This window comes from Bos grunniens, chromosome 19 (assembly GCF_055505025.1).
Source record: "Bos grunniens cultivar Pamir isolate PY7600 chromosome 19, Bosgru_T2T1.0, whole genome shotgun sequence".
Lineage (NCBI taxonomy): Eukaryota > Metazoa > Chordata > Mammalia > Artiodactyla > Bovidae > Bos > Bos grunniens.
This window is the reverse complement of record NC_141183.1, coordinates 32,723,485-32,739,110: the sequence shown is the minus strand read 5'-3', so window position 1 is coordinate 32,739,110 and position 15,626 is coordinate 32,723,485. Positions and strand designations below refer to the sequence as shown.

Genomic DNA, 15,626 nt, shown 5'->3' with positions numbered 1-15,626 from the left:
CACTATTGTTTCAACTAACCAACCATAGCAGTTTTACTTTGAAAGAGCTTCCATTTTTCATTAGTTTCCCAAATTAAAAAAAAAAAAATCTGTGTTATATTCTTGATTGTAAATTGTTCTTGCTTTCACTTGGATTGACCTAGGAGAAACATATGTAGGTGTTCAAATGTATGTAAGTATAGGAAGAGAGATATAGATATAGACATAGACAGATATACTAGATTTAGAAAGATACACATTCATAGTATATAGTTGTATAGAAAGATGTATATAGATATTTGGACTTAGCCAATTTAAATCACAAGTTGAAGAAAGTTCACTTTTACGATTGGAGTGCAAAAAAGTATATAGTATAACTGTACTCTGAGACTTCATGCTTTACAGTTGACTTATTTTAAAGCATGCATTTAATGAATTTTAAATTTTTTTCTTTAAAAACAAAGCTTTTTTTCTTTCTCCTTTCCACTCCCCTCAAAATAGACCAGGGTTGTATATTAGAGTGCCAGTCTTCATAGACTACAGAATAGGTTTTCTATAGGAAAGCAAAATTTCTAAAGCTAAAACAAATAAACTTTAAACTTAAATGTCATTTGTATAAAATGCAATATAAAAAAGTCCCAATTCAAGAAGACTGTTCTTTAGTTACCACAAATATATCCCAAAATACAATATGTTCATCTTCTGCTTATTGTTTCATAGAGTGGAGAAGAATAACAATCGTGCTTTTTTTTTACTTTTTGGCTATGCCATTTGCCAGGATATCAGTTCCCTAATTGAAGTTCCTGGATTGAACCCAGGACCTGGCAGTGAAAGTATGGGCAACTGGGCAACCAGGGAACTCCATGACCACTTTTTTATATACACTATTCTCTTTCCTCCAGCTTTATGAGACATAATTGATACATGTCACTGTGTGAGTTTAAGGTACATGCATGGTGGTCTGATACTCTTACATGTTATGAAATGATTACCACAGTAGGGTTAGTTCACACCTCCATCACCTCACTTAACTAAGAGTGAGGACCTTTAACATTTACTCTCTTAGCAGCTTTCAAGTATATAATACTGTGTTGCTAGCTATAGTCACAATGCTGGACATTTTAGATCCTCTGATATGTATCATTTTTAAGCTAGTTCAAACGAAATAGTTTAACCTGGAGAAAACATTTCTGCTGTTTTAAAACTTTCTGATGGAAGTGAGTGAGTGAAAGTCATTCAGCCATGTCCAAATCTTTGTGACCCCGTGGACCATACAGTCCATGGAATTCTCCAGGCCAGAATACTGGAGTGGGTAGCCTTTCCCTTCTCCAGGGGATCTTCCCAACCCAGGAATTGAACCCAGGTCTCCCACATTGTGGGCATATTCTTTACTAGCTGGAGTGGATAGCCTAACCTTTCCCAGTGGATCTTCCCAACCCAGGAATTGAACTGGGTTCTCCTGCATTGCAGGGGGATTCTTTACCAACTGAGCTATCAGGGAAGTCAATGGAAGCAACATACTTAATTTCCATTGGTTGAACATTATGACTTCCTTGGAAAAGTAGTTAACAAAAATTTATTTCTTGAGTGGTTTTCCCGTGATATAAATCTATAATGAGTAATAGAATATGCTAGACCCTAGGATAAATATTTTTTAATTGGTCCATATTGTCATCCTTGTCTTACCTTAAACTAAAAATGGTACATGATTTCCTGCTTATAGGGAACCTACACATATGATACATACCTCCATGTAATGAAGTTACAGCTTCTAATTTATGCTAAGTTTTAAATGTATATGACACATTTATTGCGACAGTTTTTATATTTTAACATAAAACATTGTTCTGATATTTAATGTAATTTAAAAATGTTTATGTATGGACATAAAATCTAACTTAAGAAAAATGTTGCCATTTAAAACATTTAGAATTGCATTTACACGGTTGTTTTTTTCTCTTAGTCCTTTGGTGGACTGTAGAGAATAGTCCACAATACGAGAAATACTGATTGTTTTAAGTTTAAATCATGTATACAGCGACTGTAAATCTCTTTGGGTAAGATGCCTTCAGACTGTCTAAATGGTGCGGTGCTGTCTCTTTCCGTTTGCTGTGGAAATACCAGGTTTGAGGTGTTGCATGCTTTACTGTAGCAACAGAACCCAACTGGGAAGTGTGTACATGCCCACCTTTGGTTGCTTTCACCACTTCTTCACACTGACTGGGCTCTCCCTTTTTATTTCTCCATCTTTGTTTGGGAGGTCTCCTTTCAGTTTTCTGGCTTTTGAAATTCCCCAGAGGCTTGGTGGTAAAGAATCCACCTTGCAGTGCAGGAACCATAGGAGCCCCGGTTCGATCCCTGGATCGGGAAAATCCACTGGAGAAGGAAGTGGCAACCCACTCCAGTATTCTGCCTGAGAAATCCCATGGACAGAGGAGCCTGGTGGGCTATAGTCCATGGGGTCACAAAGAGTCAGACATGACTGAAATGACATTAGCATGCACGCATGCACAGTTTTGTGTATTCATTCACAGAGCACATGTTGGACACTGAGGTTCCATCCAGTGATGGAGATTATTGGGGCAGAAGTGAATAGAACAGGTCCCTGCCCCTGGCAGGCTCTTCTTAGTGCAGTGAAGCTGCTGTGTCCCGGGCACCTTTGCTCCCACTGTTCTGTCAGGAGAGAGAACCAGCATGAGGGCTGCTGTTGGAGACCACGGCTCAGAGGTCCTACAGTGGCCAGTCCTGCCGTGGCGTCAGGCAGAGCCGTCTGTGTGGGCTTAGACCTCAGAGGATGTCTCGAGGAAAGGGAGGGTGGGAGCTGGGATGGTGGCGCGGAGGCCAGTTCTAAGTTGACGGCTCTTGTTTTTGTACAGTTGGTACCTGTGTTTTAGGGTAAGTTTTCAGTTGTTGACATCTGTTAACGCTTTTACCCAAGACTGGTCCTGTGATCTGCGTAACTTAAAATTTATAAGTGCAGTTTGGTAATGTTTGCAGAGAATCAGTCTTTCAGTTTGCTCTGGAACATAGCCATTAACTGTATGTTAAAAGTAGCCACTCATTTCTTTGCAAATGAAGGGCTTGAAATCACCAAAGCAGCACTTTCTTACTTATTAGGGTATACTCTAGTGCCAGAATCTCCAGTTTGATTCTGAAGGTGTTTCAAATGATCAGAAAAACTATAATTTAATTCATTAAAAATAATTATATAGCAGACAGTAGTTGGAGGAGGGAATGGAGTACAGAGAACACAAGTACATTTTGTTAAAAGTCCACTAAGTGTGAATGCTGCTTCAGTATTCAATTCTCCATCACAGATCAGAAAGACTTATTGTAAGATGGTTCTGGTGACTAATGGAAGCTCTGAAGGATTCATTTTTCCCCATTGTTTGACTTACACATAGTTTTTGTTTTTTTTATATTGCTAGATCACTATTCCAGTAGTTTATTACAATTGCCTGTTAAAAGTTAGTGAAGTTTTATTGGTGATGTGTGTGTAGGTTTATAATACACACACATACACACGTGTGAGATTGCATATTTAATTTTGGAACCAGATTTTTATAGAAATTCAATAAAAATCCACATTATACCTCATGATCTTTGATCAATTATAGTTTCTGCCTTCATTTGGTTTTTGAAATATATATAAGAATATATATTATCTTATTTATCTTAAGACAAATAAAGTTATTATTTGAGACAACAGTGTTAATATTTCTTTTTAACACTGTTGGATTATTGAATTTTTCTAAAGTCTGAATGTAAGACTACATCAGGGGAAAATACTTTTTTCCGATGTAGAGCTCCTACATTTAGAAGGTTGATTAGTTCATCATTTATCGTTTGGAGATAATGATTTTGTACTTGTAGATATGTTTATGTGATTTATGAGCAAGTTTGATATCTCAGTGACTGTAATGAGCTAACTTGTAAACATACTTCTTTAAAATATAATTTGCCTTGCTTTATAAAACCAGTTTTTCTTTGGATGGGAGGGAGCAGGAGATTTGCTCGAAACAAAGCTTTTGAGATATGGTTTTGTTGAGTGTTAAATTTACCTCCATGAGTCTGCATCTTGATTTTTTATTTCTATGAGAATTTTAAGACCCCAGGGCATAGGGATTTTCCTCATAAAACACCTAATGGAATCCTGTGCCAATCAAAGCGAGAGCAGTTGGGAATCTGGCAGATAATCTCACACAGGAGCGCTCTAGCTCTTTCCCCATCACGCGCTGCAGTGTGTTCTCAGCCACGTCTGGAGAATTCTTGGCGGCTGAAGACAACTCCCGGGAGCGCTGAGCGTCTGTACCTTTGCCTTTTGTACTTTCCGTAGCTCTGAAAAGATTCAGTGGCTTTAAAAAATTGTTTTCCCTGAAAATGTTTGCATAGCAACAAGGTGTTTATTTAGAAAACTTCATGTTCCAGAGCTGATTGTTATCCTTGAAGTCAGTAGTAGAAACTACATTACTATTGATTGCTTTGATTAACACTGCACAGCTAAGTATTTGGGGGGAAATGGCGATATCCTAATGACAGATTTTCCTTTCATTGTGAAACTATTCTTTTGAATAAGTACCCTGGATTGTTTTAAAATTGGTAATAATAAGAATGAGCCAATGAAGAGGAGAAAGGATGTTTTGCGAGTCTTCCTAGAAGTTTGAGGAAGTCGTTTGTGAGTTTACTGACTTGGTAAGTTCTGTGAAAGATGATGTTTCCCTCAGGAGGCTGTTTGACTCTGCCGGAGGTGGAGTGTAGAAAACAGGTGAGCAAGCAGTACAGGGAGGGGCAAGCCCTCCCGCATTTAGAACTAAGGGCTTAGAACACTTGGTGACTAAACTTCTAATATCCCACCTTATGTAGCAGAAGTCTATACTCACGACTAAAATTTTATTGCTTGAAATTTATTAAACTCAACCATTCTAAGAAACAGAATGACCACATTTGCTATGATTGGAGGTTAAGATGGGTTATTTAAATTTACATATATGCTGAAGTCAGTTGAAAAATGAGACTTTTGTAGGATTTGCCACAAGTCCTTAGGACTAAACATCTATTCTATTCATCACTATCTTTGTGGACCCTGATAAACTGTCAAGAGAAAGCCCTTCTGCTTAGAAACTATTTTTATACTAATTGAAGCCCATGAATTGTAGTCTTGGCAGAGTCAACTTCTCATGTTCCCTGTAAACCAATTACCATTCCAAGGGGAATGTTACCTAATTATCTCTGGTCTTGGGAGTGATGGGAATATTAATTCTTCCTGAAAATGGTTTTGTTGCTAGAAGAAGAAAGGTTTCAAATACCTATTACACCTTAAAAATCATTTGGAGAAGCTTACTGTGTGTTTTTGAATGAGAAAAAAATGGGTGGTTCTCCCACACTGCAGGAAGTCACACTGCAGGAAGTCTCCCTTCATCTTCCAGTCCAGCTTTACTCTGAGCAATGAGAGGATATTCGACAAGACTTTGGTGAGAAGTTTCCAGAAAGTATTCCCAACTAATTCGCCAATTAATCAAAGTGACTTTCAATTTAGTGTATAAATTAAGGGTGATGGTTTTTAAACCAGGTGCAGTAAATACTTGAATTCTTACTGCATAACTTTGAGTGCTTTGAAAATCCAGACCCAAGTGTCTAGATGAAAAGATATTCCAGAGGAAATTTGCAGGGGCCATGTTGGTGTTCATCTTTCATTAGGTAGAATTCAGTGAATATTACTCAGAAATGAAAATGAAGTGTATACATATTTACTCCTCTTTAGAGAACCTCTTAAAAAGGTTAAGTAAACAGAGGCACGGTGTAACATTTAATAAATATGTATATGCCAGTAGTGGTGAGAGCCACCGCTGTCTTTAAAGATGGATTAAATCTTGAGCCTACTCTGAAGAAGCTTATGTTCTTTAAGAAATTGCACATGTAGAGGCAGACCACGTGGTAGAAGTAAATAACAACAATAGGTAACTCACTTAGTGCTTGCCAAACCCTGTTCTAAGCTTTTTATTTCTTACCTAATCTTCTCTATCACTTTAAAATTATTTACGTTATTAACGCTGTTTCTTCCAATAACCTTTTGAAGTAGGCACATAGATGAGACTGAAGCCCAAAAAAGTGAAGGGCATTTTCCAGTCATGCAGCTACAGAGTGGCCGATGTGTGACGCTGGCCTGGTCACAGGTTACGTGCTGTAAACCGTAGCATTTTATTGATTCTTGAAAGAAGCAGTGTGCACTCATAGGAATGATGCTTTAAACCAGATGGGTTTTGAGGGGTCTTCAGTTGAAAATGGTCGTGAGATCTGGACTTATATAACTTTTGATTTTTCTTTTTGTCCCCAGAGAGTTTCAAAATGTTATCTATAAAGGCTGACTAAACATTAAGTGGAGAGATTCCTTCTTGCGGCTCTGAATGAAGGGACAGAAGGGATCTACCACTAGGGAAGAAATGGTTAATGAAAACTCTAAATTCTGACCTAGACAGATGCAGAGAACGGAGTGCTTTGGGTGGGATTGTGAGGCGACTTGTTTGCAGAACAGCTGACAGAGATGAGTAGGTCAGGAGACTGGACCTCTTCCACCACAGTGGTGGTGCAGCCATGTGCTGCTTGAAGACAGACTTGTGCACAGGCTCTCGAAAACCAGTTGATGCTTTTAGCAAAAGATTTATGCTCCTCCTACATTCTTGTAATGAGAGGTGGGAGAAAGAACATTAATTGTTAAAAAACTTTTGATGATAGATGTTTTCCAACTTAGAATAGTATGATAAACCCCATGCACCTATTACATAGCATCACTGATTACAAACTTATGGCCAACTTTACCGTATTTGTTGTACTTCCTTCTGCTAAAACACTGTCAAGCAAGTTCTAATTATCGTTAGTTCATCCACAGATGTGTCAGTCACACATCTTCTAAGTGATAAGGGTTAGACAATGGCTTATCACACTGTTAAGTAAACAAAACAGTATTATCAGACAGCCGCTCAGTGTTCAGATTTCCTCAAATGTCCTACAGGTGCCTTATTCACAGTTGATTTGTTCCAAATTGAGCTCTCAACAAGGTCCACACTGCATTTGGTTGATATGTCTCTTAAATTTCCTTCAAGCAGCTCCATCTTCTCTTCTTTTTTCTCACCACTTATTCATTGAAAAACTTGGGTCGTGTGTTTTGTAGCATTTTGTACACTTTGGGTTTGACTGATTACATCCCTTTAGTAATTAGTGTCTCACATGTTCCTCCTTGCCTGCATTTCCTGTTACTTGATAGTTAGCTACAGAAGCTTTGATCCTGTAGAGCTTCAGGTTTGGGACAGGAACACTTGATAGGTGGTGCTGTGTGCTTTTTGTTGCATCACACCAGGAGGCAAGTGATTTCTGGTTGCAGCTCTCCTTAGGACTGATCGGCGGGTTTCGGTGCTGGCAGTGTGATTGTGTGGAATAAACTTCCCCATCAGCCTTTCAGCTGATGCTTCTGGCCGCCGTCAGTGGTTTTCATCTAGACTAATTCTTTCATTTGGGACTGGTTAACTTGCATTTCTAAACATTTGTGGTTTTCTGCAAATAGTTGCTGTCTTCAACCAACAAACAGTTTGTGTTTGGGGCATATTGTCGAATGCATGTTACTGCAGTGATCATGTATGACTTAACTGCACCAGTGCTGCTGGCTGTGAGGTACATGTGTATATACGCACACGCACGTACACAAGCCCTAATTGCACTTGTCTATACTCCAAGAGAATTAGACCTGGACATCTGTCTCTTCTTCTTACCCTGGAACATGACTTAATCTGTTTCCTAACCGGAGTTCTTTTCAACTTTTTTTTAAAGATCTCTCAATCTCTATAGGTAATAAAAAGCCATGTCAAATAATAATTCTTGTCTTTTTTTTTTTTGGTGAAGTTGAGGAACCAGTGGGCATGTGAGACCAGTTCTGCCAAATTAAGATCAGTCCCAAACCGATGCCAGCTTTGCTCATTAATTGATATTCAGCACTTAAGAGTGCTCAGCTCCTCCAGGCATTCCCTTCCCAGGACTTGGGAACCAGGATTAGTCATCCAGAGTCAGTTTGGTGAGAATAGAAGGAAATAGGAGTTCTCATCCAAGATATTAAAAAAAAAAAAACCGCAATAGACATCAACACCCTGTGTTCCAGTTGGCAGTCACCTTCTCAGTGACTGGTTTATGCTTGTTCAACACGTGTCGTTATTCACCTTTCATTAAAATGACAGTTTCTTAAGTGGCTTTTACCTGTCACTGTCCCTGTTCAGTCACCCATCTTGTAACTACAGGATGAATGTCTCCCTGTGGTGATGGTCTGATACGGCTTTGACCTTGCACAGTGGTGAATAACAAACCCGAGAAACCTCCATCAGATGTCTAGGGTAATGCAGCGCTGAAATAGAAAAAGTTGGTTGAGTGTATAAAAGATGATCACAAATCTTGCAACTGAAGCCAGTTAAAAATGCCAGTTGTTTTTTTTTTAAGCCGGAGGATGGTGACTAATGCTTGTGTCATGAAGTTCTGTCAGTTAGGTGCACTTCTTTAGTTAAAGTTTGCTGGCTAATTTTTTTTAGAGAACCTACCTAACTTCTAGCTATGCTTCGTTTGATTAATGTGAACCAAAGAAGCAACAAATTAGATCTATCAGGAAGTACGGACAGAGCCCCCAATCGAGACGTCTGAGTGAAGCTATTTGTCGTAAGGGTGTTAAATCAAAATTTGAGCTTGGATTATTCATTTATTCAAGAAATATTTGAGTCCCTGTGATATGCAGGTGCTATTATAAAAAGTCACCGGAGTGCTAAATCTAATTTCCAGTGGTCAGAAGTCATCCATATGAGTATGTAGGTTCTGAGCGTGAAAATGCTTTTGTTCAGATGTTGACCATGTCCCCGAAGAAGCAAGGGGTTGTTATATAATAAATGAGGTATGCTCTTGAGGACTAGTTTAACATTATATGTTGTAGGCCTTTTGGCCCCTCCTCTAACTATGGATGATATTTTAGAATTGGAGAAACTATCCTTGAAATATAGCGTCCCTTCTGCTTTAGGTGGCACAAGCTGAAGGCTTGCTCACAGGTTTGGGTAGCATAAAAATATCAATTTATAAATACTGGTGAAAATAAGGAAAGATTTACTTCTTGACGTTAACTTCTTTTGCCTTTAGTAAATCTTAATATTCCTCACTTTTCACTGTTTCGCATTTTGACACTGAGGTATTTTCTGACCCTACACAGTCTTCCAGCATCAACTGTGCAACTCAGTTCTGACACTGTCTGCCTGGGGTTAGCATCACATCTCACAGGTGAAAGGGTTCAGCCCCATAAAGTGGCCCTGACTTCAGATCCAGCTGCAAATGGGGTGCCCAGGCTGCACACATTTCTCCCTGGCTGACTGCATGTCACAGGGTTCCCTTAGCACCTCCCCGCCCCCCCCTCCCCCGCCAGGGTTCACTTGTTTGCTAGAACAGCTCACAGAACTCAGAAGAACACTTCACTTATATTCACCAATTTATTATAAACGTGTGTAAGTCAGGAAGAGCCAAATAGCAGAGGCTAGGGCAAGGGATGGAGAGAGAGAAGGGCATAGCTTCCCTGCCTTCTCTGGGTGCATCATCCTTCTATCTCTTCTGTCTGTTTGCCAACCAGGAAGCTCAGAGCTAATTTTAGGGAGTTTTTATGAAACTTTCATTGCAAAGGTATAGACTGATTAAATCGTTGACCTTTGGGAATTGAACTCAGTCTCCACACCCTCTCCCTTCTTTGGTGGTTGGTGGGTGGGGCTGAAAGTTATCACCCTCTGATCACTTGACTGGTTTTTCTGGCCACCAGCACCCCCCATCCTGAAGTTCTGTACGCCCTCCCCACCCTCCACCTAATTAGCATAAACCCTGATGTAGTGGAAGAAGGCTTGTCATGAATAATAAAAGATGTTTATTACTTAGGAAATTCCAAGGGTTGTAGGAGCTCTGTCCTAGGAGCCTCAGACAAATATCACGTGCATTTTTTTTTTTTTTTAGTTATTGATACATCACAGATAATGTCTGTAGCAAAACCTCATGCATACAGCAGACACACAGCTTTGAATCAGTACAGTTTCTAGACAGGCTAATCTGGAGTTAACCTGGAAGGAAGAGTGGGTACCTACCCACTGTCTCTTTGGCCATTGGATAGTTGATTTTCTGTTGTGAAAAGGATCAAGATGTCCTGTCTGAGGACTGAGTGGTACCTCCAGTGTGATGCTAAATTGTCTGTAAAAGAAACAGCTTCCTTTATCCTAATCTACTTGCTAATTTAGAGGATTAGTTGAGAAAAGTTAATTATTTATGACTGTGTGGGAATCCTTATTGGTATTTTAGGCTGATAAGGAGAGAAATTAGATGAAGAAATTAACACAATGACAAAAATCTGGCTTTGTTGCATGAGAGTCCCTTGAACTGCAAGGAAATCAAACCAGTCAATCCTAAAGGAAATCAGTCCCGAATATTCATCGGAAGGACTGATACTGAAGCTCCAATACTTTGGCCACCTGATGCAAAGAAATGACTCATTTCTTTGCATCAAAATGATGCTGGAAAAGATTGAAGACAGGAGGAGAAGGGGATGACAGCATGAGATGATTGGATGGTATCACCAACTTGATGGACATGAGTTTGAACAAGCTCTGGGAGTTGGTGATGGACAGGGAAGCCTTGCAAAGAGGCAGACACAACTGAGCAACTGAACTGAACTGATAATGGTATTATTCTAAGTAAACTCTGTAAGGAGAAGTCAGATCTGGTTTTTTTAGGAGCTGCCCAGTCGAGTTCCTGCTGTTGGCTGAAATGGTCACCTCCTTAGCCTTGTGTCCTGGAACCACTCACTGGAGCTCTAGGTCAGTGGCACTTGCTTTGCCTTCATTGTGTCATGCACATGTTCTTTTCTTAGCACTGTGGTGCATATAAAAAAAGGTGTGAAGCACTGATTGGAAAAATACTGACTGTATTATTAGAAAATATGGTGAATGTGCTTGTTTCATTTATAGGTGGTGGGAAGTTAAAATGGTGATGGTAGGATGTTGTGGGTTTGCCACACAAGAAAAATAAATGTGATATAAGACCAGAGGGCACTTTGTTACCTGTTAGAGCTCAAGCATACCGTTGTGAGAACACCTGCACCTCTGCCTCCACGGTAAGGCTGGTGGAAGCTTCTGCGTGGCCTCAAGGTGTTGGAAACTGAAACAAGCCCTGTGACTCTCTTTGGCACAGTTTTCCTAAGTTTGCATATTATGTGACTTGTCCCACTAGAAGGAGGGCCACTGTGGATGGTTTTCCAGAAATCCTAACAGATTGGCGCATGCTGAGACAGTAACTTCAGACTTTGGGAAACCTGAGGGGTCTAATGGGGAGGCCTGCCCATCTCAGGAGAAGGGAGCTGTCTAACCATCAGCGTAGAAAGTTTTGTTGGAGTTGATCAACACGGCGTTTATGTCTCACTTGTCTCCATGGGGCCCCTGTTGGTATGTTCACACGTTTGAGGCTTGAGAGCAAAATGCCCTGTGGATTTGGCTGAGTTTGGGGGGTTACGTGGATTTCAAGTGTTCTGCTGCCTGGACAAGGTGCTGGGAGCCGTTACTGACTGGTGTGCCGTGAATGTTCCCCTCCCTGACCAGGGTTCTCAGCGTGTGTGGCCACCGAGCTTCTGTGTGGAGGGAAGTAGGGTAGGTGTGTCGTGGGCTAGGCCTTTTGTACGGGGACCGTGAAGGACGAAGGTATAACGGAGATGCTCAGTAAGCTGGAGACACGTGAGGGACTCAGAATTCTCAGCGCGTCTGTCTGCCTCTCCCTCCGCGCTGGGACTCTGTCTGCCACCACTCTGCATCCATTTGGAACCTTCACAGCTGGAATTCCCACTGTTAGGGTCCCATGGTGGCTGTGCTTGCACTGCCATTGGAGCAGGGCATTGTGGAGGGAGGGAATTGCCTTGGATAGCGATTCCTGTTTTCTTGGAGATTAAAATATTGTTAATTTAGCTGATTCCCAATCATTGGACCACCAGGGAAGTCTGCATACTTATATTTTTAAGGCCTTTTTTTTTTTTTTTTTTTAACGTGTTCTCTCGGCCTCAGCAAGGTTAGTTTTAGAGAATAGATCGGTCGCTTTTAGAAAGTTCTGGTGTCAGGAGCAAGGAAGTTATAATTAAAATAGAAAAGAAAAGAAAAAAAAAACCCTTAGTGTAGAAAAACTGAAACAGAAAAGCAGAAAAAAATTTAAAAATCACTGATGATTTTAGCACTATGAATTAATTAACAGTGATGTTCTGGAGAGTGTGTATATAAATTATATACACATGTGCTTTAGTAAAATGATAGTTTATTAGACACATTACACACTGCCTGATTAAAAGGGGAAAAAAAAGCCCTTAAACTATTAACGTTAGTTCTAATGTTAGTAGTCTTTTGTGGTGTGTTTTCTTGGTGGTAGTGTGGTATTCCCAATGTGGGTGTGCCATATTTTTTATAACTCATCTAACACAAATATCTCTGCTTTGGATAACTTTCTTTGTTTAGTCTTTAACTTCCTAAAGGACGGACACTTAGGGATGGAGTTATTGGCTTAGCCATCAGGACACTTTGAGGTGTTCTGTAGGTATCACCCTCTAGAAACTGGGCCAGTTAACATTCATTCACAGCAGCGCATCGTTTGTTCTTTTGTTTGTCCGTGTTCGTCTGCTGACTGAAGAAGTGTTGAGGATTTATGTGTCTGGTGTAATTCTTGGGCCACTGAGGCACATGAGAAGTAGTTTCTGCACTGCTGGAGCTGAGGTGGGTAATGGACACCACCTGACTACACACAGCTGTGAAGGTGCAGCTGTGGTAAAGTCCCTTGGGGACCGCTGCCTATCATACCTTCATGAACTTTGATATTAGGGCTCTCTATTTATGTGTGGTATTTAAGGCAAAAATTGAATTTTATTTTTTAAATTAAAAAAATTGAATTTTATTTTTGGATGACTAGAAGAATTTGAAATTTTTTTTCATGTTAATGGCTTATTTCTATTCTATTTGTATTCTTTCTTTTGTTAATTACCCATTCATGCCGTTTGTGTATTTTCTAATGGGGATATTTGCTGTCATTGATTGGTAAGGCCCTTATACCCTCTCCTGGTGTGTCATTGCAGAAGGTAGTGGCTTCAACTGAGGCGCTGCAGTTCAGACAGAGGGCTTCCCTCTTTGCCTCTCAGTGACTCTGGGGTCCTCATAGCAGAACTTGGGTATGTGGAGGTCCAAAGCCAAGATTCTGTCTGCATGGTGGTGTGGACAGGCTTCTCAGGTCCTGCAAATTTTAGTAGAGCCTGGACATTTATGCTGTACTGGTGATCCTGGGAGGGTCTTCCTGAACTGGCTGGCTTCCTGGGTATTTTTGAGGAGTTTGGACTAATCAGGATTTGGCCAGTTTAGTTGGAGGAGTTGCATTTGTTTGCTGGTTATTGACATCCCGTCTGTGTTAGTCCTTATCACAGCAGTTCCGACACGTAAGGGACAGTTTGTAATCTTGGTTTTACAGATGTGTGGATTACTAGACCACAGAAATATCCCTCTTTTTATCTTCATCAGTATTTCATTGATGCTCACTTAATATCTAGCAAAAGTACTTTTCTTCCCTATCCCTCCCACCACAGCCCCTTTTAATTTTGGCAGGATACCAAAGGCAGTCGTCTTTGTGGGTGGGTCAGTGCTTTGTCCTTTTGTCCCCTCGCCTGGCAGACTGGCTTGCATATAAGTGTGACATTTCTGCACCTCTGGCTACATAACTTCTTTCATTGGACTTCCCTCAAATCCATCTTACACACACAAGTGTTAAAATGTGATGAAGGGGCTGTTGGTTTCTTAAACTCAGCACAGTCCAGTTTCCAGAATACTTACGTAAATGGGTGAGTGACAGTGTTTTGTTTTATTGATGAGAGCTCAGAGTTCTAAGTGAGATCTTATTAATTTTTGGATGTTGCTTACCCTTATGTACCAAATTCTGGAAGAGGAGGAAGCAATGTAATGTTAGCTGATAGTGGCTCGTTTAATGATTGGAATGCCTGGGACTGTGAGCCTAGAATGGACAAAGTTGCCCATTTCTCCTGATTCCAAGTCAATGTCCTTCCTCTCTTACTCTTTTGAGTTCATGATATAAGAGAGAGCACTTGTCACGGTAGTAATGGAGGCAGAAAAGGGCATGAAAGTAAACTCTGCCACTTTATTTCCTCATTTCTGAAGTTGTTTGAGGTTGCATAGTTGCAATTGTCTTCCTCTTTTCCGGTGATTACAGATAACTTGAAAAATTACTCTGGATATTCTGTTTTGCAAATGACGTTACTCGGAGCCAAGGGAGAAATGAGAATTTAAGGCAGTTCTTTTCCCCCACCCTTGGTGGGGTGCTCTGAACACTTGTAGATCAGTCGCTAGTATTCCTGGAGGTATGATAGGAGTGCTCTGTTGTAGTTAAGGTTCCCACCTACTCTTGGCCATGGTTCTGGGGAGTCCCCTGTGGTGGCAGGGTGCTTCCTCCAGAGAGACTGATCTGATCACCTTTCCATCATTTCTGCCAGCTCCTCTGGCATGTGAATAGTGGCTTAAAACAGCAACTGTTTAATTCTTCATGATTATGTTTGTTATTCACACGTCTGTGTTCAGCTCGTTGGTCTGCTGGGGCTGCTTCAGCTTAGCTGGACTGGCCGGGCCTTCAGGCCTCCCGCTCCATGTGCTCCTTCATCGTCCAGGAAGCTTGACTGACCTGCTTTCCATTTAGACTCAGGAACTCTGCAGGAGGGTGAGAGTGGAACCGGCAAGGGCACATCCCAGGCCTGCCTGGAGTCAGGAGGGGGACACAGATTCCACCTGCGATGGCAGGAGCAGCCGAGTCACGTTGCAGAGAGGCATGGACACGGAGCTGTGGTTCATTGGTGGCTATTTCTGTAACAGTCTACTGCAGAAACCACAGATCTGAAAGCTGAAAGATGTCTTCCTTTCAGCCTCAATATTCAGAGTTGTTCTGTGGTCGGAATTAGAGCAAAAGATACTCCTGGGCCGTAGTGAGTATGGATATGCTTGGACAGGTCCTCTTGCTTCAGAATCGCTGTTCTGATTATTCTTGAAGATCCCATGCTTGGGAATGCTCCTCCCATGAGAACTGTGAGGAAGAAATTGTAGAGTGATGATACCGGAAAGGTTGTATAAATGTCACTGGCATCCTCTTAAGGCAGAACTTTGAAACCAGAATTTCAAGGGTGACGCAGAAAGGTTGACCCCTCTGTCCTTGGAGTGGCTGAGTAGGGCTTGAGGCTGCTGAACCACCTCGGCCAGCTTCGGGGCCAGCTGTGGTTCTCATTTTCTCCCTGCATTAAACAGATGTCCTCATTGTCATATAAATTGTGGCATGAAAAAAGTCAGACAGCCTTGCCCTAAAGGACACAGCAGCGCTCTGGGAATATGACTGGATGAAGACACATACTGTTTTCCTTATCAGTCAGGGTTTCTGGGTGCAAACAGTAGAAACTGATTCCAGCTGATTTAACCCACGCTTTTTGTTGTCTGGGTCTGTCCCTGTCAGATTTATTCCAAGATCAGTAAACATGTGAACCTATTTTCTATATCAGGCACTGAACTTGGGTTTCAGGTATACAAAGA

At 41.0% G+C, this 15,626-nt stretch overlaps 1 protein-coding gene across 11 annotated transcripts in view; it reads left to right on the top strand.

Annotated features, from left to right (window-relative positions):
• The window catches only part of MAP2K4 (mitogen-activated protein kinase kinase 4), a 78,195-nt gene that overhangs the window by 10,625 nt on the left and 51,944 nt on the right, over window positions 1-15,626 (top strand). The window lies entirely within an intron of this gene.